Source organism: Bombina bombina, chromosome 3 (assembly GCF_027579735.1).
Source record: "Bombina bombina isolate aBomBom1 chromosome 3, aBomBom1.pri, whole genome shotgun sequence".
Lineage (NCBI taxonomy): Eukaryota > Metazoa > Chordata > Amphibia > Anura > Bombinatoridae > Bombina > Bombina bombina.
The window spans coordinates 344,490,925-344,517,566 of NC_069501.1; positions in this window are offsets into that span (position 1 = coordinate 344,490,925).

A 26,642-nucleotide genomic window follows, 5' to 3' on the forward strand; every position below is an offset into this window, starting at 1 on the left:
GTACTGGGTACTAAGAGCAGAGTGAACGGATTGAGGGCTGCTGAAAAAGGAAATTACTTGCGCAAGTATAACACGATTTCCATACACCTATACTGCACAGCTGATGGTAACCGGTGACGTCAGACGCTAAGCTAGCAGCGTGAAGATTCCCGGCGAGTGTGAAGTTGTGACTCCAGAGACCTGCGGGTGAGAACAGCAGGTATAGAAGTGAACAAATACATCAAGGCGGTAAGAGTGCCTTTTGAGACTGTGTGTTGTTTAAAGTTGCACACACACGTTGCAGAGATTGTTTGGGTGAACCATAGCTAGGTGGTTTTAAGGCTATTGAGGATACCAATCCCTAAACATCCGTTTGTTTTGAGATCAGTGGATCTGATAAAGAAATACATTTTGACTGTTTGAAAAAGAATCGTAAGAATGTGAAAAGACTCTAAAAGGATATAAATCCATTATCAGAGAAACCACAATTTGACGTTGCCAATTGCTAACTCCTTGAGTCAATAATTGTAGTCATCATTGGGAATTTTTTACTTTTATACTTATGCCAGACTTTATATATTTGTTTATTGCCTATATTTGATATAATTGTATAGCAACATTGCAGTAAGTTTACATTGTGAACAGATAGGATTGACTCTGTCTGGATTATACAATTGACAGTTTTTATGAAAAGTGTGAATGTGGTATGTTGAATGATTTTATTGTGGATAGCATTTTATGTGTACTATTTTAGAGCATTTGAATAAAAATCATTGTTTACCCTATGGTATATAGATTATTTTGTGTTTTAGAGCCATAAAATTAAATTTATAGTATTATTTCCTTTCTAACTAAACACTTGGAAAATCCAGAGAAATTGTTGAAACATATATTCTAGTGATTAGTATCCGCTCTTTTGGAGCGATAATACCCACAGCTGTAAGAGCCTCTACAACTTGTTTTGATGAAACTAATTTAAACATAGACATTATCTGTATCATCATACCCCCAACAGCACCCCAAAAGAGAAACAAACATAGTGGGAGAGGGGGAGGGAGGAAAAGAGGGGGGAAAAACAACAACAATAAAATACAACAAAACCTATTTGGAATAATTGATATACATTCTGCCGTGTTTTGGTCATAACTACAAGACAATGATAAATAAGGTCAGATACAATCATATTAATGGCTGAGACTAGCTTAAAGGAACAGTATACTATAAAATTGTTTTCCCCTTAATGTGTTTCCAATTACTTTTTTTTTTACCAGCTGCAGAGTATAAAATGTATGAGATTTGCTTTTTTAAGGCTTATTTGTGTATATGAATTAGCTGATTTTGTGTTTTGAAGGCACAACCTAATAAAATAGGTTGAGCTTGCAGGTATAATCAGATCTCATTACTTTATCAAATTGTGTACATATACCTGCTTCTTTATCTTATATCTGTCCATAAACCAATCACCAATACTTGGAGAGAACAATGGAAAATTAACATTTTATTACCTTATCTCTTCTATAATGCACTGGGAGTATAATTTCTTCTACTGGCTATGTTAACACAGCTTGGCCTTGGTGCCAAAAACTTTCAGGATGGGTGGGGATACTACAGGCTAAATAAACTAATCCAAATGCCAATATAAGGGTAATGGAACTATTTGTAAACAATTTAAACAATTTAATACACTCCAGCAGGTAAAGTGGATCATTGGGTTCAAATTAAAGGGTTGAAAATGTTTGAGTAAACTGTCCATTTTAGCACTGACAGAAGTAACTTTAAGAAAATGAAATAGATTTAAAAGAAATACATCAGACAAACTAAAATCAAGCCTATTTGTAATACCATCTGATGTCTTTTAGTCCTTTCTAAGGGACAATAGTGCATACAATCAGAAGCAGTCATATTAATATCTGAATTTAAATTAAGCATTGACAAGGATATCCTTAAGGAGAAGGGGTAATGTGTATCTAAAAAGGCAATAGCTTCCGTCTGTGTATTAAGCATATGCCAAGTATTATCCATAAGTACCTACACAAATCTTTGAGTCATCTGGCCTAATTTTTTCTTGCCCTAACCTGTGTATTCTTTCTATAGTCATTTGTTGTCTTGTATTGAGGATTTCAAGTAGTGTGAGTAATTTTTCACCAAAGAAGGATTTCAGATCTTTAAAATCCTGTGTCTTGGGTACCCAGACTATTCTCAAATTATGTCACGCTGCCCCGCTCTAGCTGTTGCTAGGGGTGTGGCGTTATTGCCGCACGCTCCTCTCTCTGATACCGGTCCGGATTCCTGTGGCACGAATCCTGCGCCTATGAAAGTTGCTCAGAACGATCCATCACTGCCCAAGTATAGGTGTTACTTTGTGTGCTCCTGGGTGTGATAGATCATTATTGCTCTGATTGTCTTATTGTTGATGAACCCTGCCTGTCTGACTTCTCTGCTTGTTAACCCATAAATTGCTGGATTGATATACTGCTGCTGAACTCTGCTTGTCTGACCACTCTGCCTGTTAACCCCTAAACTGCTGGATTGATATACTGCTGATGAACTCTGCTTGTCTGACCACTGTGCCTATTAACTTTTAAATTGTTGGATTGCCCCTCTGTTGCCAAACTCTGCCTGCCTGACCATTCTAGTGGTTTACCCTTGGACTGCTTTACCGTTGTCAAACCCTGCCTGCCTGACCCTTCTTGTGATTTACCCCTGAACTGCCTTTCTCTGATTCCCTGCCCCCGAAGAATACCTTGCTTGTGGTGAGCGCTGTTTACCTCATCTTGCAAACTTTCTCTGCTCTGGGATATTCCCTTTCATTCCAGCTCGACGCCGGGATAAGAAGACTAATGGCCGAGTTTGGTCTGATAGTGGAATATCCCACGAGCATTACAAATTATTGTATATTTTACTATTTACGTTCCCTATTATGTCATAGAGTGACCAAGAGTGGTGAAACATATCAGGGCATAGGGTGTTTGTTTGTAAATAACGATTTTAAGTAGGGAGGTTTAACTGGTTGTCTCAGGTGGGCTAATCGACGTTTATACTACTCATGACACGCTGTAGATGATGTGTGTGGTCATGGCTCATTTAAATGAACTTCTTTAGCCCAACTTAATTTCAGTAGAGCACGCTAATATATATAATGTTGAGGGTATATATAAGGTGATTGGTGGTACCTGCTACCATATATATAGGCAACGCCACCATTATTATATCTTTAAAGTGTTGATATCTCCTCGGAGTCTGAGGCACATATGATATTTTAGGCGATACTACAGTAACCACCATTAGAGTGGGTTAATAATCCTTACCCATGCTGTCTCTATGACATAATAGGGAACATAAATTGTACAATATACATGCTTTAGCCTTAACACTATTGTGGATAATTAGAATGGAAAGAGTACCCATAAGGGGACATTTGGGACAATTATTGAGCACATAACTATGCTAAGTTTTACGTTAATTTAGCAGTAGGAGCACAGTATCTATGTAACAATACAGATTACATTATAACGCTCTCTACTGACATAGCACTAATTATAATTAAGCATAGAATATGTATTTCCTTTCACTCCAGTAGAAATTAGGCATATATTATGCATAAATTATAAAGCATTTGTCATATTGGTGGACACAATAATACGCTAAACCGCTTAGGCTGAGAAGTAAATCCTGTTTATTTGGATCCCCACAGTGCATATAATTTACCTCTCACTACGTGATACTGATATTACCTTATTGAATTGTAATTATTATCACCATTCACCGTTAATATATTCCTAAGGATATTGATCCTAATTATTTATATATCTAAGGACTATGGATTGACATTGACATCCTAGGTCTGGAATGATTTAGATATTAGGATTACCCCTTTCATTATATAAGTACATAATCACTTAAAGCCAGTTACATTCCTCTGTGTTTTTAAGATTTTGTGTGTGTGTGTGGTAGTTTTATTTTTAATATCCTAATAGAGGTTATATTTGAACTCAGCGTATCTCCCACAATTATACTGCTCTTTAAATGAATGGCCCCTTAGGAAAGTGAGTGCTTTACAGGTGTACATTAGTATCAGTCTTGTACTGATTCTTTTCAGTTTGTTCTCAAGCAGTACACAGCACCCCAGCCTGCATAGTTTATTATGTATGCAGTCCTGTACATTCAGATTGATAAGCAGACAACAGCACAGAATTGAGGCATTCCTTATTAAGCACCTTGTGTAGTGCCATTAGTACCCCCATCTTACTTTACAAGCCTATGACATCCTGGTTCCGTCTCTTCTGTAATGTCACCACTCACATTAATGGTAACTTCACTATCACTACCATGTAGCTCTGGGAGTGCTGCCTACTATTACCACCACCAATCAGAGCTACGGTGCCGGGGGAATCGCCAATCTGATGCTATGGTTAGCAATTCACCTTCGTAGCGAGAATGGGCTTATGTGATTATATATTAAATATTATATACACATGCATAATATACCCACAACTCCACAGCTCATATAGATTTATTTTTCATGTCCAATTTTCACTATTGTATTGTAACAAAAGTTGTTCAGTTTCGGTTCACAAATGGAAATCTTTTTGTTATTCAATACTATCACCCACATTACACCTTCACTGCAGATGGTGATACTGCTTTTAACATTCTGCTAGTGGCAGAGTACCATTACCTTCTACAGTAAAATGTAGTAACATACTTCTTGGTGAGACTGCCTTCCTACAGGGATTTCATCCCTTTAGAGCATTTCACCTACAATCTTGATTGTGATGCAGATACCTTTATAACAATGCACCATTGTGACAATGCTTTGAAGATTTGGCTCTAAGTCTGTTATCAGGAAGTCTGTAGTTTTATATTAATATTCAGAGGAATAAACCACAAATGGTTAAAGGGATATTAAACATTATTAGATTATAATAAAAAAACTTTTCATTATGTGTAGTTAAAAAACGTTTACTTTCCACTGCGTTTCTATAAAGTTATAAGCACATTGCCATGTTTTAAGTTTCCCCTTATCTATCTTTCCTGCTAAGGACAATTATGGACAGATATAAACCAGGCAATAAAAGGGACTGTCCAAACAAGGTTGTGCAGAACATAGCGTTATCTAAAAGGGTTTCCACACAGCTCTGTTTGCACAGAAATATATATAAAACTTGTTCAAACATGGCAAGGTTCACTACTTCATAGAAACTAAAGTACTTTATAGAAAACAAACGTTTACACTAATATTTTCAATATTCAAACAACTAATATAATATTAAAAAATGCATCCAGATATTATTCTAAAGATAATCTTTGATTTGAATATAGCATTTTATCTAGCGTGAATTTACTGTTTAACATCCCTTTAATAAACAGCTAAACTAATGGCACATTTGAATTCAGTTTTCATTGCCTACAAAGCATGAAACTGGTTAGTCTTTCATTTTCTTTTAGCACTGTCATTAGACATTACAGTCATACATTACATACATTATTAAAGGTTCAATAAGCCCAGTACAACAAATATGAATTTTTCCAAAAACAGGTATTGTAGCCTTTTTCCCTAGCGAGATGTAGGCTCGTTCTATTGCTATAAATATTAATGACAGCATAACTCATGCAGAATGTTGCCTTTGGCTTGAGCTGTCTTCTGTTTCTTCACATCTTATAGTATAACAGTGACATTATCTGATTCAAAACAAATCTGCAAGTCTAGCCTTCTTGTTAGAACACAGAATAGTAAAACACCTTGAACTAATGCCAAAATTGTGTTTGTAATCTTTTATCTATTTTCATCTTTTATTTAAAATACCTTATAGAGAAGGAAAAGCAAGTGGTTTCCAGTACAGTTCATGCATATTGAATAAATAAATATGGTCAAACATGATGCAAATAAATCTGCATTCTGTAAACTGTTAATTAGTATGTGCTTTGCAGATTCTGAATTTTTATTTCTTTGCATTACTGTAAAAAGGCAATTTATTTAAAGTATATGCAATATAAACATATTAAAGAGACAGTCAAGTCAAAATTAAACCGAAATGTTAAGTTTCCAATTTAATTTTATCATCAAATTAGTTTGTTCTCATGGTGTTCTTTTTTTAAAGCTAAACCTAGGTAGGCTCAAACTGATTTCTAAATCATTAAAGGCTGCCTCTTATCTCGGGGAATTGTGATAGTTTTTCACAGTTAGACATTGCTAGTTCATAAGAGAACATTGTACTCAATCCCGTGGAGTTATTTATGAGTCAGCACTGATTGGCTAAAATGCAAGTATAATTGTATTACTGCAGTGAAAGTGTGATCTATAAAGCATTGTCACAAATGAAAAATAATATATATATATATATATATATATATATATATATATATATATATATATATATATATATACACACACTTTATATATATATATATATATATATATATATATATATATATATATATACACACTTTAAAGCATATTTAATAAAATGCATTAAATGATTAAATAAACTATTTCTTTACCCTATATTATCATAGCTTTCTTTATCATAAAAAAAAATTTATACTTACTTTTATCTTGTCACCTTCTTTATGAACCTTTTCATTGGATTCCTGCCCACTGTCTTAACACCACTATTTTATTATTTTATACCCTTTAGATGATAGAGCTTTTTTATGTACAATGACTAAAAGTACATAGTAGAGATACAAAATTAAAAATTAGATTGGACTCATATTGCTGCTTTAATAGACCCTTATTAAAAATGTGTATTTCAGTGGCCTTTTAAAGAAACTGTATGAAACTTTTTCGTTATAAGGACATTCACATATGTATTTTTAAGGGTCATTTCTTAAAGCAGCAATATGGCAACGCTAGGTATGACTAAGATGGAAAAATATCTATATCGGAAAAAAAATAAAATGTTGAAATTATACAAGAAAATAATAATGATATAATGCAAATTGTTAACCAGCACATAATACACATTTACCCAATCTTTATCATATATAGGGCTAGATTACAAGTGGCACACTATTTAGCTCTCAAGAAATATATTCAGTAGAATTAAGCTTTTTGCGTGCGTTGGGTAGTGCGAGTATTGCAAGTTGAAAGTTAAATGTTTATGCACAAGTGCTAACCTGACGCGAGCAAAAAGCCGAGCTTAGAATATCATGACTGCGTTAACATATTCCTACCTGGTTTGATTAAATTGTGATATTTATATTAAAATGACTGATGTATTTTGGTATTTTGTACACTATATGCCAGTAGTCTTTTACCATAGAATTTTATAATTAACAGCAATTAAAACTTCTGCATATATAATACACCCTTAAAAAAATAATATTTATTAATTACACTTTTATGTTTATATTACATGATATCTCAAGCAGAGTAAAATATATAATAATTCTCAAAATATGTAGAAATGTAAGGATCTTTTGCAGTGCTTTTTATTTGTATTCTTTAGGGGCCTTTATATGTTGTCATTAACTCCCACTCCTCCATATATTTTAACACTTCTGGTATTACTATATTTCATTTCTCCAGCTTTTATTTGAAAAACCCTATATTTATGTAATGTCTCCCAAGGGAACACACACAGTTAAAGAATTATAGATCTGCAATGCAAATGCTCTAATACTTGCCTGTACATATGTGTTTCACCACCAACTGCATATTTTTGTTAAAAGCAGTGTTATGATGAAACTATTTAAAATGAAGGGTGAAGCGAACACTATAATAATGGCATTTGAAAATATTAACAATAACAAATCCACCTTTATTCTTTCTATAGCAAGTAACAGATATAAGATTAACACTGTAGAATTTTAGTGCAACATATTGATTTAGCTGCAACAAACATGCATAATTGAGGCTAAAAATTATCTTGTTCAGCATCCAATTGGATCCCTCCAGGACCGTTAATTTGGATCTATTAATGTCTACTTAGCAAATCAGGTCTATGACAACATAAAAACAACTTGTAGTAAGTGACATATATATTGTCAGTCCACTGCAACCAATCAGACTACCGAGTTATGAATCGCTCATTCAAGGCACCGAAATTTCCTGAATTTGATGTTCTGTTGCAATTTGACTAATTTCTTTATTTTTAATACTGGTAGCATACAATCCCTGCTGTAGGCAGATAACTACTCAGTCTAATGAGAAACCATATGTTTGTTAATATTCAAAAGTATATTGCAGTGGCATATAATTAATTTAAAAAAGAGTTTGAACCCTCACATTGTTCTAGCAGTATTAAAAACAACAGCAAATGAAAAACATAAAATAAAAACTTCACACTTCATTCAATATTTCATTCTCTAACAACATTTTATTTGTCTCTTTACTGATATCCAATTTGAGTTTTCAGTGCACTTTTTATGGGCTAGATTACGAGTGGAGCGCTAGTTATCGCTTCCGCTCACACGCTAACTAAGATTAAATTCAGCTTTTTTCACACTTTGGTTAGCACAAGTATTACAAATTGAAAGTAAAAATTTTTTTCTTGTGCACTAATCTGACCCACGCAAAAAGTAGAAGTTAGAGCATCCAACCGTGTTTATGAACTTCCCCATGGATTTTGATGGAGTGAAAAAAGTGGAAAAAACATAACACCCATAACTTGGGCCCTAACCCAAATCGCCATAAGTCCCATCCTAATAATACCTAAACCCCCACATAGCCCACCGCAAAGTACAGCACTACACTATTAACCCCTAAACCCCCACATTACAAAGTACCCCTCTACACTATTAACCCCTAAAATGCTACACCCCACATTGCAAAGTACCCCCTTAAACTATTGACTCCTAAACTGCAACACCCCCACATTGCAAAGTACCCCTCTACACTATTAACTCCTAAACCACCACACCCCCACATCGCAAAGTACCACTCTACAATATTAACTCCTAAACGGCTACACCCCCACATTGCAAATTACCCCTCTACACTATTAACTCCTAAACCGCCACACCCCCACACTGCAAAGTACTGGTCTACACTATTAACCCCTAAACTGCCACAATTCCATTGCAAAATTACCCACTAAACTTTAAACCAGTTAACCCCATCTAACACCCCTAACCTAATAACCTTTAAGTTACCAAAAAAAAAAACAACTAACATTACATAAAATGAAACCTTACATTACATAAAAAACTAATATTACATAATAGACACACCATATAAGAACCCGGTTATATCTATTAATCCATTACCATATATATATGGTGTAATGGTGTGGGTGATATTTTCTCTTGGCACACTTTGGGCCCCTTAGTACCAATTGAGCATCATTTAAACTCCACGGCCTACCTGAGTATTGTTGCTGACCATATCCATCCCTTTATGACTACAGTGTTCCCATCTTATGATGGCTACTTCCAGCAGGATAATGCACCATGTCTCAAAGCTCAAATCATCTAAAAATGGTTTCTTGAACATGACAATGAGTTCACTGTATGCCAATGGCCTCCATAGTCACCATATCTCAATCCAAAAGAGCACCTTTGGGATGTGGTGGAACAAAAGATTTGCATCATGGATGTACAGCTAACAAATCTGCAGCAACTGCGTGATGCTATCATTTCAATATGGACCAAAATGTCTAAGGAATGTTTCCAACACCTTGTTGAATCTATGTCATGAAGAATTAATGTCGTCCTGAAGGCAAAAGGGAGTCCAACCCGGTACTAGCAAGGTGTACCTAATAAAGGGGCCGGTGAGTGTATATATATATATATAAATATATATATATATATATATATATACCAAAAAAGTATTTTATATTTATATATTTATATATATATATATATATATATATATATATATATATATATATATAGGCAAAATGAGTCAGTTGCACTCTCACAAACAGTTTCCCAAGGGCCAGGGTGCTAGAATAGGTGAAATGTAGTCAGGTAGAAAACAGCACTCTCTGGACTTAAGTTTTAAACAAATAGTTTAATTAGTAACGTTTCGAGGAATGCTCCCCTTCATCAGACCAACAACATACAAGTGAATCAAACATTTATGTACACATAGACCCCTCCCCCTAGTGCAAAAACCGCCAAAAACTGGTTGTCATGGCAACCAAACCCACAGTGCAAAGTAAATACAAATAATACAGCATATAATCCAGCAAGCAATAAATAAAGCAGTCAATAACGCAATAATCACAACTGTGAACCCACAGATGCATGATCCTGGTAAATGGGCAGATATATACTGGGATATAAAATGTGAACTAGAGGATACAGACATATGCCAAATGATGCAGTACAGAGTATGAAGAGGAATCCTAGATAACAAACCAGCATCGAGCTGTATAAATCCTTCCTATTCAATACAATTTATAGAACAGTAACACCTTAATTTAGAGCATAATAGCATATCTGTATTAGCCATCTGTAACTAGATCCGTTCTACATTACACATAATACTTTTGCAGTGACACTTAATGACTACCACTGATAAGGCATAAGTAACCCTACTTTGGGGATCAGACATTAACCTCAGTCCTAATGCATTATAAACATTCAATGTGTTAATAGTAAAGAGAAAGCATTGACCGTAGTATCAGAGCGTAACCCAGAGGGATCATTCCGTGTAACCGTGTCAGATGCAGGCCCATGTTAGTGCTTACAGTCTGCACCGCGCATCGCACAGCTAAGTAGTGCGCATGCGTATCGCCCAGGGGCAATCCGCCCCCAATGCTCCCCAGAAGCGTTACCATAGGCTCGATGTGACAAGCCCCTACTTAAGTGCATGTAAACAAATAGCACATTTATACTGTACTGCATCATTTGGCATATGTCTGTATCCTCTAGTTCACATTTTATATCCCAGTATATATCTGCCCATTTACCAGGATCATGCATCTGTGGGTTCACAGTTGTGATTATTGCGTTATTGACTGCTTTATTTATTGCTTGCTGGATTATATGCTGTATTATTTGTATTTACTTTGCACTGTGGGTTTGGTTGCCATGACAACCAGTTTTTGGCGGTTTTTGCACTAGGGGGAGGGGTCTATGTGTACATAAATGTTTGATTCACTTGTATGTTGTTGGTCTGATGAAGGGGAGCATTCCCCGAAACGTTACTAATTAAACTATTTGTTTAAAACTTAAGTCCAGAGAGTGCTGTTTTCTACCTGACTATATATATATATGTATATATAAATATATATATATATATATATATATATATATATATATATATACATACATATTTATTTAAGAATAAATAAAAGATATTCTGCTATGTGAAGAACATAGGAATGTGAAATATTAATATTTCATGTGGAGTTAGCACACTTGAGTAAACACAATCGGGTTTGCACACGAGTAAGGGTATCCACTTTTCATGCTCCATTGAAATCTAGGTAGGAATATGTTAACGCAGTCGTGATATTCTAAGCTCGGCTTTTTGTGCGCGTCAGGTTAGCACTTGTGCATAAACATTTAACTTTCAACTTGCAATACTCGCACTACCCAACGCACGCAAAAAGCTTAATTCTACTGAATATATTTCTTGAGAGCTAAATAGTGTGCCACTTGTAATCTAACCCTATATATGATAAAGATTGGGTAAATGTGTATTATGTGCTGGTTAACAATTTGCATTATATCATTATTATTTTCTTGTATAATTTCAACATTTTATTTTTTTGCCGATATAGATATTTTTCCATCTTAGTCATACCTAGCGTTGCCATATTGCTGCTTTAAGAAATGACCCTTAAAAATACATATGTGAATGTCCTTATAACGAAAAAGTTTCATACAGTTTCTTTAAAAGGCCACTGAAATACACATTTTTAATAAGGGTCTATTAAAGCAGCAATATGAGTCCAATCTAATCTTTAATTTTGTATCTCTACTATGTACTTTTAGTCATTGTACATAAAAAAGCTCTATCATCTAAAGGGTATAAAATAATAAAATAGTGGTGTTAAGACAGTGGGCAGGAATCCAATGAAAAGGTTCATAAAGAAGGTGACAAGATAAAAGTAAGTATAGATTTTTTTATGATAAAGAAAGCTATGATAATATAGGGTAAAGAAAGAATGAAAGGATATGGATAACAACATTAGAAGATGTGAGAGAGCATCAGTAACAGGGAGAAAAAAAGGATGGGATATAGAAGATTAGAGACATACTTACATATATTTTTTTAAATTTATTCCACTAAAATACAAATTCCTTGTCATAGTAACAGGTAACATAGATGAGAACTTGAGACTGAAAACGTCAATCAAGTTGAAGTTTTTTAGATTTCAATTGATTCTTGTTTTTACCACCTGCATGTTCATCCTAGCCTTAAGGAAGGAGGTGTTGTCATTTGTAATTTTGTTGGGAAAGTGTGCAAGACAGCAACCTATATTGACAGGTTACCTTAAATATGTAACCATATCCCCTTGCAAACACTTCTTTTCCAGAAAAATACACCTTATTTGGCTTCTCCTTCTATCTTAAACTATCCATTATCTTTAATAATTCTTTTGCCCCACTCTAATCCCTTGTCAAAATATAAGTGTATAGGTTTGAAGAAATTTGCACGTTACCAGCCTTCGTTACATTTTAAGAAGTCAGTTTATCTTACACATCTTGACCTCTGCTAGGCAAAGCTCCACAAACTGCCTCTTTAACATCAGATCACTGTAGTTTTTTAAAGTTGTCAATTTCTTGCCCACTTATCCAGAACATAACTTCAATTCTCAGGTGTCAGAACAACTAAAAGGATCATTTCTGTATTTTACTTTTTAGGTCTCCAAGATAAGATTCAAATTCTTTAGCAGTATAAACTGTATTGCATTAAAGAAAACAACTCAAGAAATAAATGCAATCTTGTACTTTTAACAAAATCCAACTTTACACAAGTATTGTAATCTGGAACTATCTTAAGGCGCAATTAAGACTTAAAACACCAAAAAATCATTATCTGTACCTGGGTCTCATCACGGTGTTGCAGTTATATCTCTTGTGTACCCTAGCTAAGTAATTCCCCTATGATACTATTAAAACTCAGAATAGATTTGTAAAGCTAGGGCATAAATAAAGATGAAGGTTCAGAGCTTTTTCCTCAATACTAAAGCGCCCTTGATTGTTTAGAATGTGTGACGTCCTTCTTTTAAATGAGAGGTCACCTTGATAGTGGTGATTGTTAGGATTACTGCAGCTTTCATATGACCGTATGTAGCAGCATTCAGTAATTTTTGGTGCCAGATATATTAGTGTTAAAGAGCAGCCCACAAAGATCTGTGCAAATCCAGATCTTTGTGCGTTGCACTTTAACACTAGTTCATTGGACAAATGAATATCTGAATAACAAATTTTGCACATACCTAATTACTTTATACGAATATATTCAAGTCTCATATACAGAGTTGGTGGAAACTCTGTGTATCCCAAGGCAACTGGTTGTGACAAGAGGGCACACTTAAAGGATTTGAGGAATGGAGATTTAATCTCCAGCAAAGTAAAACATGTTCACTGTAAAAAAGAGCAATCAAACTGTGAAACTTGTTTCCTAAGTTCAACTGACAGCTTATTTACTGTAAATAAGGTAGGATCTGTATAGGCTGAACTCGATGGACTTCTGTCTTTTTTTTCAACCTCATCTACTTCTATGTAAAATCAAAGGTTAAGGTAACCTGTCTTTTCCTCCCATAATACATAGAAGGACACACAACCCAATTTTTAAATCAACATTATTTATTTTCAATAATACAGCTTCCATTCATAACAATGATGACAACTATGTATGCTATTCTGGGCAATCTGTCATTTATAAAATATATGCTTAGCATTCTCTCTGGCAATGAATGTTAACAATTAGTCAATTGAAATAAGTGGTTGAAGCCCCTGATTTAAATAAGGGTCTTTGGGTCCTTATAGTTGTCATGTGATAGTTATACTAACAACTGTCACCTGGCAGCAGGGACTAGCCCCAATTTATTGTGCTGTTTATGTTCACAGATCTTTGTCTGGTGGAGATATAAAAAAGGGGTAATATTTTGTAAAGTTCCTTAGAGGATGATTTTTGGTGCAAACACTTGATTAATCTAATAAAGCTAGGATTGCATAAACACTGTAAAAATAATTTGTCACCCAATCTAATATTTTTATGGTTAGAGTTTTTTTTTTATTCTATTATTCCAACTCAATTATGCAACTGCAAGACTGTGTTAAGTGATTGATCAATAATAATTATCTTATCATTTTTAATTAGTAATTGTTATTCAACAACCAAGATATAGAATCATATATTTTGGTGTTTAGTGAAGCATAATTGATGCTAAATATCCAAATCTCCTGAAGTGCTAGGTTTGCTAAAAAACAAGATATGCATTGTGGGGTGAAAATGGTGTGTAAATGATTGATTGCAACAACAGTCATGAAAACCACAACATTTATTAATATTCACCCCAAGCCTCCGGGAGAACAGTCATAACAATAAATAAAAATCAATACCAAAATTCCTCTATATAGTTTTTACAATGACTCTTTAAACATGTAATGCGGAATTCGTTTTTAAATTTGCAATGACCCTTTTTTATAACTTCTTAAGGTTTGTGTGTAATAAACAAGATATTAATGTGGGCCCAACAAATGCAATTAATATACTTTACTACGCCGTCATATTTTTCAGGTATGTGTTATGTTGCCGGAAACAACTTGCCGTGTTTATAAAGGGAATATGTCCTTCATAGAAATCTGCTTCTAAACATGGTTCAGACATTTTCCCTCCTATCCACTAAAACCTCAAAAAGCATAAACACACTCATTGCAAAATAAAAGTGTTTATATGTGTAAAGTAAGAGTAGTGTATGTATGCCTATATGTATATATGTGTGTATGTGTATTGTTTGTAAAACATGTCTTACAAACACAAACATCTGATATAGGGGCATATTTTTCAAAGTGTCAACTTAAATATGCTTGAATTCCACGTGGTATTTGTCATGAGATTGATCCGCCGAAGTTATCAAAGTGTCAAATTTGTGATGTAATATACGATCCCATAATCTAAATCAGACGCAGATCGATGCTTGCGTCATTACAGATGTTTCAAATTCAGATACGACTCTATTTGAACCCAATTCCCAATTTATCAAACATTTAACAGGTACGCTTGCGTGTATTCCTACGCAGCGTACCTAGTTTTCAATCTGCCACCCTTGAGGTTGCGGATGCCATAGAACTCAATGGGAGTCTGAAAACACAGAAAGCTTATGTTCGATGCTGCAAGAAAATTAAGCATATTACCTAATAAAAGTAAATTAGACACTTTATTAAAATTGTATACCCTTTCTAAATCAAACAATATTATTGCTCCACATTTGGTGCACTAGTAGATATAAGGATAAAAAATAAAAATACAATACTACTTATGGATTATGTTACAACTTTGTCTCTCATTACAAAGCAAGGGGACAATATTATTTCTCCAAATTTGGTGCATAGTTTTTCCCCAAACTTGTTGTACTAATAGATATAGAGATAAAAATGAAATAAATACACAACATAATATCGCTAACATCCTTTTTATTTTTTGGAAAAATCAATATGCACCATGCTGAAGCCATGTAATACAAGTCACACTCTCCACTTTGCGCCAAATTTGACTCAACACTTTTTGCATCAATTATGATGCAAACTCCTAAACAACCTACACACTAGTGAATTTTTAAACCACTTTTGATTGGAATATGCATAATCCCATGATTTATGACATCAGCCAATCTGATTCAAATATAGATTATAAACTATCACTAATGAATCAAATTGCTCGATACTTGTGTCATTGATCACTCATCAGAACTTGTAAGTGTCATTTGTTACATTGTGTATTATACTTTGAAAGTATGTATATGTAAAATTAGTATTAAAGATAAACATTGATGCTGACATTAGGACACACAGTAATCTTAAAGGGACACTGTACCCAAAAAATTTCTTTCGTGATTCAGATTGAGCATGAGATTTTAAGCAACTTTCTAATTTACTCTTATTATCAAATTTTCTTCATTCTCTTGGTATCTTTATTTGAAATGCAAGAATGTAAGTTTAGATGCCGGCCCATTTTTGGTGAACAACCTGGGTTGTCCTTGCTGATTGGTGGATAAATTCATCCACCAATAAAAAAATGCTGTCCAGAGTACTGAAACCAAAAAAAGCTTAGATGCCTTCTTTTTCAAATAAAGATAGCAAGAGAACAAAGAAAAAATGATAATAGGAGTAAATTAGAAACTTGCTTAAAATTGCATGCTCTTTCTGAATTACAAAAGAAAAAATTTGGGTTCAGTGTCCCTTTAAGTAATCCGAATATAATATTAAAGTGATAGTTCAAAAGGATTGCCCACCTAACATTAAACTGTCATGATTCAGATACAGCAGAAATTTTCCTTAAGGCACTAATCCTAACTGATTGGCTACAATTAAGACACTTTACATTTAAGCTTATATATGTCCACATTTTTGAGAATTTAAGTGTTCTAATTGGCTTCTTATAACTTCCTTCTATGTGGGTTCCTGAAAACTATATGCAAACACCATGAAGGCTGTTGCATTTCCATGATTACAAACAAGAAATGCAAGTTTATGTTAAAATAATGATAACATAACTTACCCGCAATAATACATCTGAAAATATATGAAAATGTAATTTACTGATATTTAGCCCTTTGTTTACCTAATCGGTACTTAAGCTCCCCATTTTTAATGAAACAAAAATCATCTACCTTGCAATGAACCAGTATAGTTGATTGAATTATTAATGCATACAAGTATTGCTGAACATATGAGGTATAGGGGCATATTTATCAAGCTCCGTATGGAGCATGATGCCCCATGTTTCCAGCAAGCCTGAAGACCACTGTTCCATAACCTGTCCACCTGCTCGGAGGCAGCGGACAGAAATCAACCAGATCGAATACGATCGGGTTGATTGACACCCTCTGCTAGCGGCCGATTGGCCACGAATCTGCAGAGGGCGGCATTGCAGCAGCAGTTCACCAGAATTGCTGGTGCAATGATAAATGCTGACAGTGTATGTAGTGATGTTGCGAACCTAAAAATTTAGGTTCGCAAACGGCGGACTTGAACTTCCGCAAATGTTCGCGAATCGGCGAACCGGGTGAACTGCCATTGACTTCAATAGGCAGGCGAACTTTAAAACCCACAAGGACTCTTTTTTGCCACAATAGTGATGGAAAAGTTGTTTCAAGGGGACTAACACCTGGACTGTGGCATGCCGGAGGGGGATCCATGGCAAAACTCCCACGGAAAATTACATAGTTGATGCAGAGTCTGGTTTTAAGCCATAAAGGGCCTAAATCACCTAACATTCCTAAATTGTTTGGAATAACATGCTTTAAAACATCAGGTATGATGTTGTATCGATCAGGTAGTGTAAGGGTTACGCCCGATTCACAGTGACAGACCAAACTCCCCGTGTAGATAGATACATTGAAGGCAAATTCAATTAGATTACACTAGCAGACTGATGTTTCGCAGTCAAAAAATATCTTTTTTAAATATTTACACTACTGTTATAACAAATATGATTGGTGGCACTAGTTGGCAAGTGGGCCTGGCACACACGCTGGGAGGAAGGCAACTACAATTAGATTACACTAGATGACTGATGTTTCTCAGTCAAAAAAGTTTTTATTTTAAATATTTACAATACTGTTATAACAAATATGATTGGTGGCACTAGTTGGCAAGTGGGCCTGGCACACACGCTGGCAGGCAGGCAACTGCAATTAGATTACACTAGATGACTGATGTTTCTCAGTCAAAAAAGTTTTTATTTTAAATATTTCCAATACTGTTATAACAAATATGATTGGTGGCACTAGTTGGCAAGTGGGCCTGGCACTCAGGATAGAAGTAGGCACAGTATGTGCTGGCAGCCTGACATACAGGCTGGCACTAGTGGCAGGCTGGCCTGGCAACTAAAATTAAATAACACTAGAAGACTGATGTAAAAGTTTTTATTTTACAAAATTTAAACTAATGTTACACCAGATAGGAGTGGTGGACTGGCACTGAGGATGGAAGTAGGCACAGTACATGCTGGCAGCCTTACACACAGGCTGGCACTAATGAGGACTGATGTAAAAAAAAAAAAAAAAAAAAAATTTACACTAATGTTACACCAGATATAAGTGGTGGAAAAAAGAGCTATTAATCACACTATATGAGGTGGGCCTGACACACAGGCCTGATGGAAAATGAAATTAGATTACACTAGCAAAATGATTTAAAAGTTTTTTGTTTTTTTTATTTACACTAATGTTAAGCAGATATGAGTGGTGGCTGGCACAGAGCAATTAACCACAGTATATGCTGTGTGAGCCTGACACACAGGCCTGATAGAAAATGAAATTAGATTACACTAGCAAAATGATTTAAAAGTTTTGTTGGTTAAATTTACACTAATGTTAAGCAGATATGAGTGGTGGCTGGCACAGAGCAATTAACCACAGTATATGCTGTGTGAGCCTGAGACACAGGCCTGATAGAAAATGAAATTAGATTACAAAAGCAAAATGATTTAAAAGTTTTGTTGGTTAAATTTACACTAATGTTAAGCAGATATCAGTGGTGGTACTAATCACAGTATATGCTGTGAGCCTCACACACAGGCTGAAAGCCAGGCAAATCCAAATAAAATTACAAATAAAAAAATAAAAAAAACGACTGAAGTTATAGCCCTAAAAAGGGCTTTTTGTGGTGCTGTCCTTACAGCAGAGATTAGATGAGTCCTTCAGGACTGTAGTGGACACTAAATACACTAGCCGAGCTATCTATTTCCCTATAATGTCAGCAGCAGCAACACTAAAGCTCCTCTCACTAAGAAAGCAAGATCATAATGAATCTAAAATGGCTGCTGCCAAGGAGCTGGGAGGGTCTGTTAGGGAGTGTCTGCTGCTGATTGGCTCAAATGTGTCAGAAGGCTGTGAGATACAGGGTCAAAGTTTCCTCAATGATGACACATAGGGGGCGGATCGAACATCACATATGTTTGCCCGCAGCGGCGAACGCGAACAAGCTATGTTCGCCGGGAACTGTTCTCCGGCGAACAGTTTGCAACATCACTAAGTGTATGCTGTCGGAATTTATCGATGTGCAGTGGACATGATCTGCAATATCCGAAAATGACGCTCGCACCATATTAAATAGGCCCCATAACCTAATCCTGTTATAAAGCAGAACTGTGCATTTAAAGGGATATAAATGGTATGTATTATGATATGCATAATATAAGTCAGCAATTAACATGACATTGCAAAAAAAAGTCTGCATACAAAATAGGGCTCAATCACAATCCTTTAGAAAAGTTTATCTAATTATTTCTCTGCAAAATTCTATAAAATCTATGGAGATTGTTTTTTTCTGGTAAATTATTCAGCTTTTTTAAAGGATTGTAATTGTAATTGACCTGTAAAAGTTTTGAAAGTGTTTTCTACTGGGTTGTGTGTGTGTAGGGAAGGTTACAAATAGATGTTACACCCTTCAAAGTTTTCAGTGTGTTTGGTTGGAAGTCAGCATGTGATAAATGTAGGTTAGGACCCTGGTAAGAAAACACTGTGAAGTGATTTCTGGGCTCATAACTATTTGTCTAAATGTTGTAATAAACTCTTTACTTTTATTTTTTTAGCCTAGTTGTGTGCATCCAAGTGAGCACTCACTATTCCTTGTGTTATTTTATCATTTTGTGTGATTTCTCCAATTAGGCTTTGCACCCAGGCTGGTCTGGGGTTAACTGCCTGAGTCACTGATTGCAAATAATGCTGCTTGCTGTTTTGCAAGTGGCTAGAGATGTGTACCCATTTCTGTTTGAGAGTATGTTTCTGGTTTTCATAGACAAGTACATAATATGTATCAGTCAATTCAGGATTTATTTTTTACTTTTCTGTCTCTCTGTATACGTACACACCTATACACACACTGTTGTATGTTGGATATCTAATTTGCATATCTTACCCAGAATCCTCTTGTGCATTGGAAACAGTGTATATGGAGTGTTACTGGGTTAAAGCAGATGTGCTAATGTCCTATGCAACAATTTATACTGATTTACTTTTGAGACATGGAGGATTTTAATCTCAGACTTTTATCTCCACCATCATTTTTATGAATTTTGATTTTAACCCTGAAATGAGCTTTACCTAAGCAGCAATCAGAAATCTATCTGCTACTGAAGAGTTCTAACAAGAATGAAACAGGCTGTCTATTAGTGATTTCTGTATTGCTGCATTTTCCTTATTAGGGAATCACTGTGTGTTAACACAGTATGAAGCAAAAATCTAAGATATTGGATATCTAATTTGCATATCTTACCCAGAATCCTCTTGTGCATTGGTAACAGTGTATATGAAGTATTACTGGGTAAGAGCAAGTGGGGATACTTGCCCAGATGTTTTATTTTCCTATGCAACAATTTATATTAATATATATATTATACACACATGTTCACACACATACAGGTAGAGAGAGAAAGAAAGAAAATAATTCCAGAAATTTCATATACATATTATCCATTTTGTTTTCTCCTGCTACTCCTGAGCTTCAAGCACCCAAGCACTTTTAAAGAATTTAAGCAGCAATTTAAAGAACAAACTACCCTTTTATAATCAATATTATTGAAATGTATATGGAACTTTGAACTTAAGTGCTTATATGCTTAAAACTGTGAAGCTGTGAAGCCAATTAATATCATTCTCCCTAGCCCACAATCTTATTAGGGGCTGTCACTCTAGTGTTAAACCCAGAATTTATCATAGATAAAACATAGCTGACAAATAGTAAATTGCTTCAACAATGTCTTTATTATAGGAACAAAAAAAGAACAATTCTATCTACAGTTCAAAGCCATGACTGAATAAGTTCTAAAGAGATGGATTACACCTAAAGGCTCACGTTAACAATGCCCTTGAGCATTTGGTGTTGCAACTTCCCTTCAAAATATGTCCCAAAGCCTGATAGATTTGTATAAAAACTGTATGATAGACAACTTAATCCTATTGTTATGGAATTTCAGAAATACCTTAAGAGGGTGATCCCTATAGGCATTATTCTGAATGCAAATCCCACACGCTCCAACAAAAATTCAATACATTTAACCAAAGCCTTATTTAAAAGTCTAATCGTCAATCACCTTTTGGTGTTGACAGTTTGCTATCTGAAAGCCTGGAATTCATTTTAGGAGTCAGCCTCAAAACTTTGCTGGTAAGTATCAATATTCATATCGATACCAATCTATAAAAACCTGCTGTTTGAAAACCAATTTTTATTTAGGTATTTTCTTTTGTTTTATTATTATTAAAATGTATTAGAACTTGTCTGTTTGAATTAAACCACACATCAAATTTTGTTTGGCAATTCTTTTACACACACATTACATTATAAAAAAATAAAAGAGAGGGTGAGAGGCAGAGGAATTTAGAGGGACACAGCAGTAAACATAACGAAAGAACATAGAAAAAAATAGAGTGAAAGTCAGGGAGGCTGAAACAGGAATGAGAAACTGCAGGAAAAAACACAACATACAAACATGTACAAAGGAACAAAACAGAATAGCTCCAGGGCCAGGTGATGATTCTGAAATGATACAGATAATTCCCACAAGCTTCCTGACTAGAAATTAATTTGGCAGTGCCAGAGTTTTGAGGCCTTCATATAACAAATGTGTGATTACAGTATGTATGTGATATTAGTTCTAATAGAAGATAGAGCGTTTAGAAAACCAAGGTTTCCATTCCTGTCTTTCAGATACTAGCTCCTGATAACTCAGTTTTGGCTAATATCGGAAGCATATTTTTTGAGTGCTTATAATCTAAAATAGATTTGGCTACTTAAAGCTCACAGCCGCAAATGATTTTTCAATAGAAAAGTTCCTGGCAACATGTTTTCAGTTGTTAAAGGGACAGTCAACACCAACATTGTTATTGTTTAAAACGATAAATAAAGCTTTTACTACCCATTCTCCAGCTTTGCACAACCAACATTGTTATATTAATATACTTCAGACAGCCTCCTATCACATGCTTTTTTATTTGCTTTTCACAACAGGAGACTGCTAGTTCATGTGGGTCATATAGATAACAGCTCAGCACTAATTGGCTAAAATGCAAGTCAATAGATAATAAAATGGGGGAGCTGGAGCTCTTAGTTGCAGAAGAGGACTATGATGTTATCAATATAATTGAAACTTGGCAGGATGATTCACATGACTGGGCAGTTAACTTAGAGGGGTATACTTTATTTAGGAAGGACAGGAATAATAAAAGGGGTGGAGGAATCTGCATGTATATTAAACCTAACCTTAAACCTACAATAAGGGAAGATATTTATGATACAAGTGACAATATAGAGACCCTGTGGGTTGAAATAAAGAGTGGGGGGAAAAATCCTAAAAAAATATTACTATGAACATGCTACAAGCCCCCCAACATTAGTGACCCAGAGGTAACTCAACTACTAATCCAAATAGGTAAGGCTGCTAATAACAGTGCTGTAATTATGGGAGATTTTTAATTACCCTGATACAAACTGGGCCAATGAAACTAGTAATTCAGCTAAGGGGGATAGAATTTAAATGTTCTCAGGGATAACTTCTTGTCACAATTATTATAGGAGCCAACTAGGAGTAAAGTTATATTGGATTTAGTGCTATCAAACAATACAGCTATAATTAAAACATAGAAGTCAAAGAACATTTGGGTAACAGTGATCATAATATGGTCACATTTTAAATCTCTTTTCATATGCAGTGTCTTAAAGGTTTAACTAAAACTTTTAATTTTAAGAAAGCAAAATTCAACGATTTAAGGAGATCATTAAATAATATAAATTGGGACAATGTATTCTCTAATAAATATACAGAGGATAAATGGATAATAAACTGATAAATGATAAAACTTTGTTAAATAAATATACAAATCAACAAATACCATATGGTTATAAAAATAAAGATACAAAATCAAAGCCAATGTGGCTAAATAAAAATGTGTTAAGAGAAATTAGGAAAAAGGTAGGGCATTTAAATTATTCAAAGAAAATAGTACAGACTCAACATTCCATATTTATAAGGAATGTAACAAAGTATGCAAAAAAGCAGTCAAATTAGCCAAAATTGAAAATGAAAAATTAATTGCAAAGGATTCTTAGTCTAACCCTAAAAGTTCTTTAAGTACATAAATAGCAAAAACTCTAAGGACAATATAGGTACATTAAAATGTGTGGAGGGTAGCATGATAAATAATGACAGGGAGAAGGCTGAGGTACTAAACCAGTTTTTTTCTTCAGTACACACAAGAGAGGAACCATTGGATGGTACTTTGGAACAAAATAGAACATGCCAGTCCATACCATTAACAGGGTTATGTTTAGAGGATATCAGGAAAAAATGGGATAATATTAAGGTAAATAAAACTCCAGGCCCAGATGGAATATACCCAAGGGTGTTACGGGAACTTAGCACTGTTATAGACAAACCAGTAATCGGCCGCTAGCAGGGGGTATCAATCAACCCGATCGTATTTGTTCAGATTGATTTATAGATAAACAAGACTCATTATCCTCAGGCATGGTACCCCAGGATTGGCGTAAAGCTGATGTGGTGCCACTCTTCAAAAAGGGAAGCAGGGATGATCCAGGAAGCTATAGACCAGTTAGTCTGATATCAATAGTGGGGAAGATATTTAAAGGTATTATAAGGGATTATATTGATGAGCATATTCGTGTGATTATGAGTTCTAATCAGCATGGTTTTAGGAGAAATAGATCATGTCAAACTTAGATTCTACAAGGAAGGAAGGAAGTAAAATATAGATAAAGTGGAATCAGTTGATGTGATATGCTTAGATTTTGCAAAGGCATGTGATACAGTACCACATGAGAGATTAATGCACAAAATTAAGGGACTGGGAATAGCTGAAAATGTTAGCTCATGGATAAATAACTGGATAAAAGATAGGGAGCAATGAGTAGTAGTTAATGGATCATACTCAGATTGGACAAAGGTAATCAGTGGAGTCCCCCAGGGATCAGTACTGGGCCCTGTTCTTTTTAATATTTTTATAAAGGACTTGGAGTAAGGATTAAATAGCGACATCTCTATTTTTACAGATGATACAAAGTTAAGTAATGTCATTAAGTCAGAGCAGGATGAACTTTCATTACAAAGGGATCTGAAAAAATTAGAAGTATGGGCAAGTAAATGGAAAATGAGATTTAATACTGGAAAATGCAAGCGTTCTACATTTTGGAAGTAAAAATAAGCAGGCAATATATTTTTTAAATGGGACAAAACTTAGCCAAACAGAGGAGGAAATGGATTTGGGACTAGTAATAGGTAACAAGCTAAAGATGGGTGCACAATGCAGGGCAGCGGCTTCAAAGGCTAATAAGATACTAGCATGTATTAAAAGAGGCATTGATTCAAGGGAGGAAAGTATAATTCTGTCACTATATAAATCCCTGGTAAGACCTCACCTTGAGTATGGAATGCAGTTCTGGGAACCGATTGCAATAAAAGATATTGCAGAACTAGAAAACATTCAGAGAAGAGCCACAAAGCTAAAAAGGGGATTGGAGAATTTAACCTATGAGGAGAGGCTAGCCAAACTGGGTCTGTTTTCTTTAGAAAAAATGCGTTTGAGAGGTGACATGATTACTTTATATAAATATATTTAAGGCCCATATACAGAGATGGCAAAAGCTCTGTTTATTCCAAGAAATTTGTTTCTGACAAGAGGAAAGGAGATTTAATCTCCTGCAACGGAAACGTTTTTTCACTGTAAGAGCAATAAAATTGTGGAACGCATTACTAAAGGAGGTAGTGAATGCCAATACCCTAGATACATTTAAAAATAGTCTGGATATATTTCTGTATATAAACAAAATTCATGGATATGATTGCTAGTATTAAATAGATCCCCTTTTAGTGAGGTTATTTAAGCTTAACTGGAGCTTTTTGTAAGTATTTTAGATTTGTATAGGTTGAACTCGATGGACTTTAGTCTTTTTTCAACCTTATCTACTATGTTACTATGTTTCATAAAAAGTCATGTGATCAGGGGGCTGTCAGAAGATGCTTAGATACAAGGTAATCACAGAGGTAAAAAGTATGTGAGTATAACTGTGTTGGTTATGCAAAATTGGGGAATGGGTAATAAAGGGATTTGCGGCAAATCGGCCACTAGCAGGGGGTGTCAATCAACCTGATCATATCCGATCGGGTGGTTTGCTGTCCGCCGCCTCAGAGGTGGCGGACGAGTTATTCACAAGTTGCACCTGTTTTTTTAGTCACTTTTCATATTTTTTATTTTGTTCTTTGAAGGAGTTTGCTACATTCTTGTGTTGCTAAAACCTTGTTTTATGTTTGAAAGATTGGAAGTGTCAATAATTTATTTTAAGTACTTGCATTGTGGCTTCTTGTAGTATCAAAAATGACAGAGATGTCAGCTCTTTCGAGGAAGCCACAAGTAGTTTGTGAAGTTTAAGAGATTTAACTAAGAAAGTATGTCTTTTGGAACATCTTGTGAAAGGTGGGCTTCTGCAAATTCAGTCACAAATTGAAATGTTTTTTGCTGGTTCAGCCTGTAATGCCCTACGAGTTTGTGGTGGATCTACCAGAAAAAAAAATATTCTGAATAGAGTTCCGAGCACACAGATTGTGGGGTATATTTATTAAAGTGCGGACGGACATGATACGATGTAGCGTACCATGTTCGCTGCACATAGATAATCATCGATTGAGCAGACAGACAGACAGGTTATGTAGCAGCGGTCTTTAGACCGCTGCTTCATAACTTCTGTTTCCGGCAAGCCTTTGGGGGAATCAAGCTTAATAAATTAACCCTTACATGTCCTTCTCTAAACTCTTGTTTTCTATGAAACAACAGACTTATCACCTATATTAAGATGTGAATTATCATCTTGTTTTAATTAACCTTTGTCTTGGGAAATTTATCTGTTAATAAAAGAGGAAGAATCTATCAACACCATTTCCTTCTTTTTTAATGCTATAGCAAATTTTTATTATTATCCTTTCATTGCTTCTACAGCTGGGATGAACCTGAGAATTCTTCACTAAGGGAAAGGAGAAGAGTATATGGAATACTTTTTTTGTTGTACTTTTTGGATTAGTATAGCACTGCTTTAAGGAACCAATTATTTGGTACTTGGTACTTTATGAATTTCTTAAGGACAAACTTGCCTGTTAGAGTTACTGATTCTACTGGAACCCTTTCTGGGTTCCCCAAGAACTCCTTATATTCAGGCTATATACTTTTAACCTGAATCAATGTATATTAGTTTATTTCATGGACCACTTATCCCAAAAGACAAACCATATTGACTTCAGTTTACATTAATATGTTTGTATATTCTGAATGATTGCCCTATTCATTCCAAGGGGTAGATTTATGCGGTAGCACTGTAACGCTGTAGCCCTGTTGGCATTTATCATTGTGCAATTGGACGCTAAAAGGGGTGTCTATCAGCCCAATCGTATAGGATCAGACAGATTGAAGACCACAGCCTCAGAGGCAGCGGACAAGTTATGGAGCAGCAGTCTTTAGACCACTGCTTCATAACTGCTGTTTCCGGCGAGTCTGAAGGCTCGCACGGAAACAAGGGGAACACGGGCT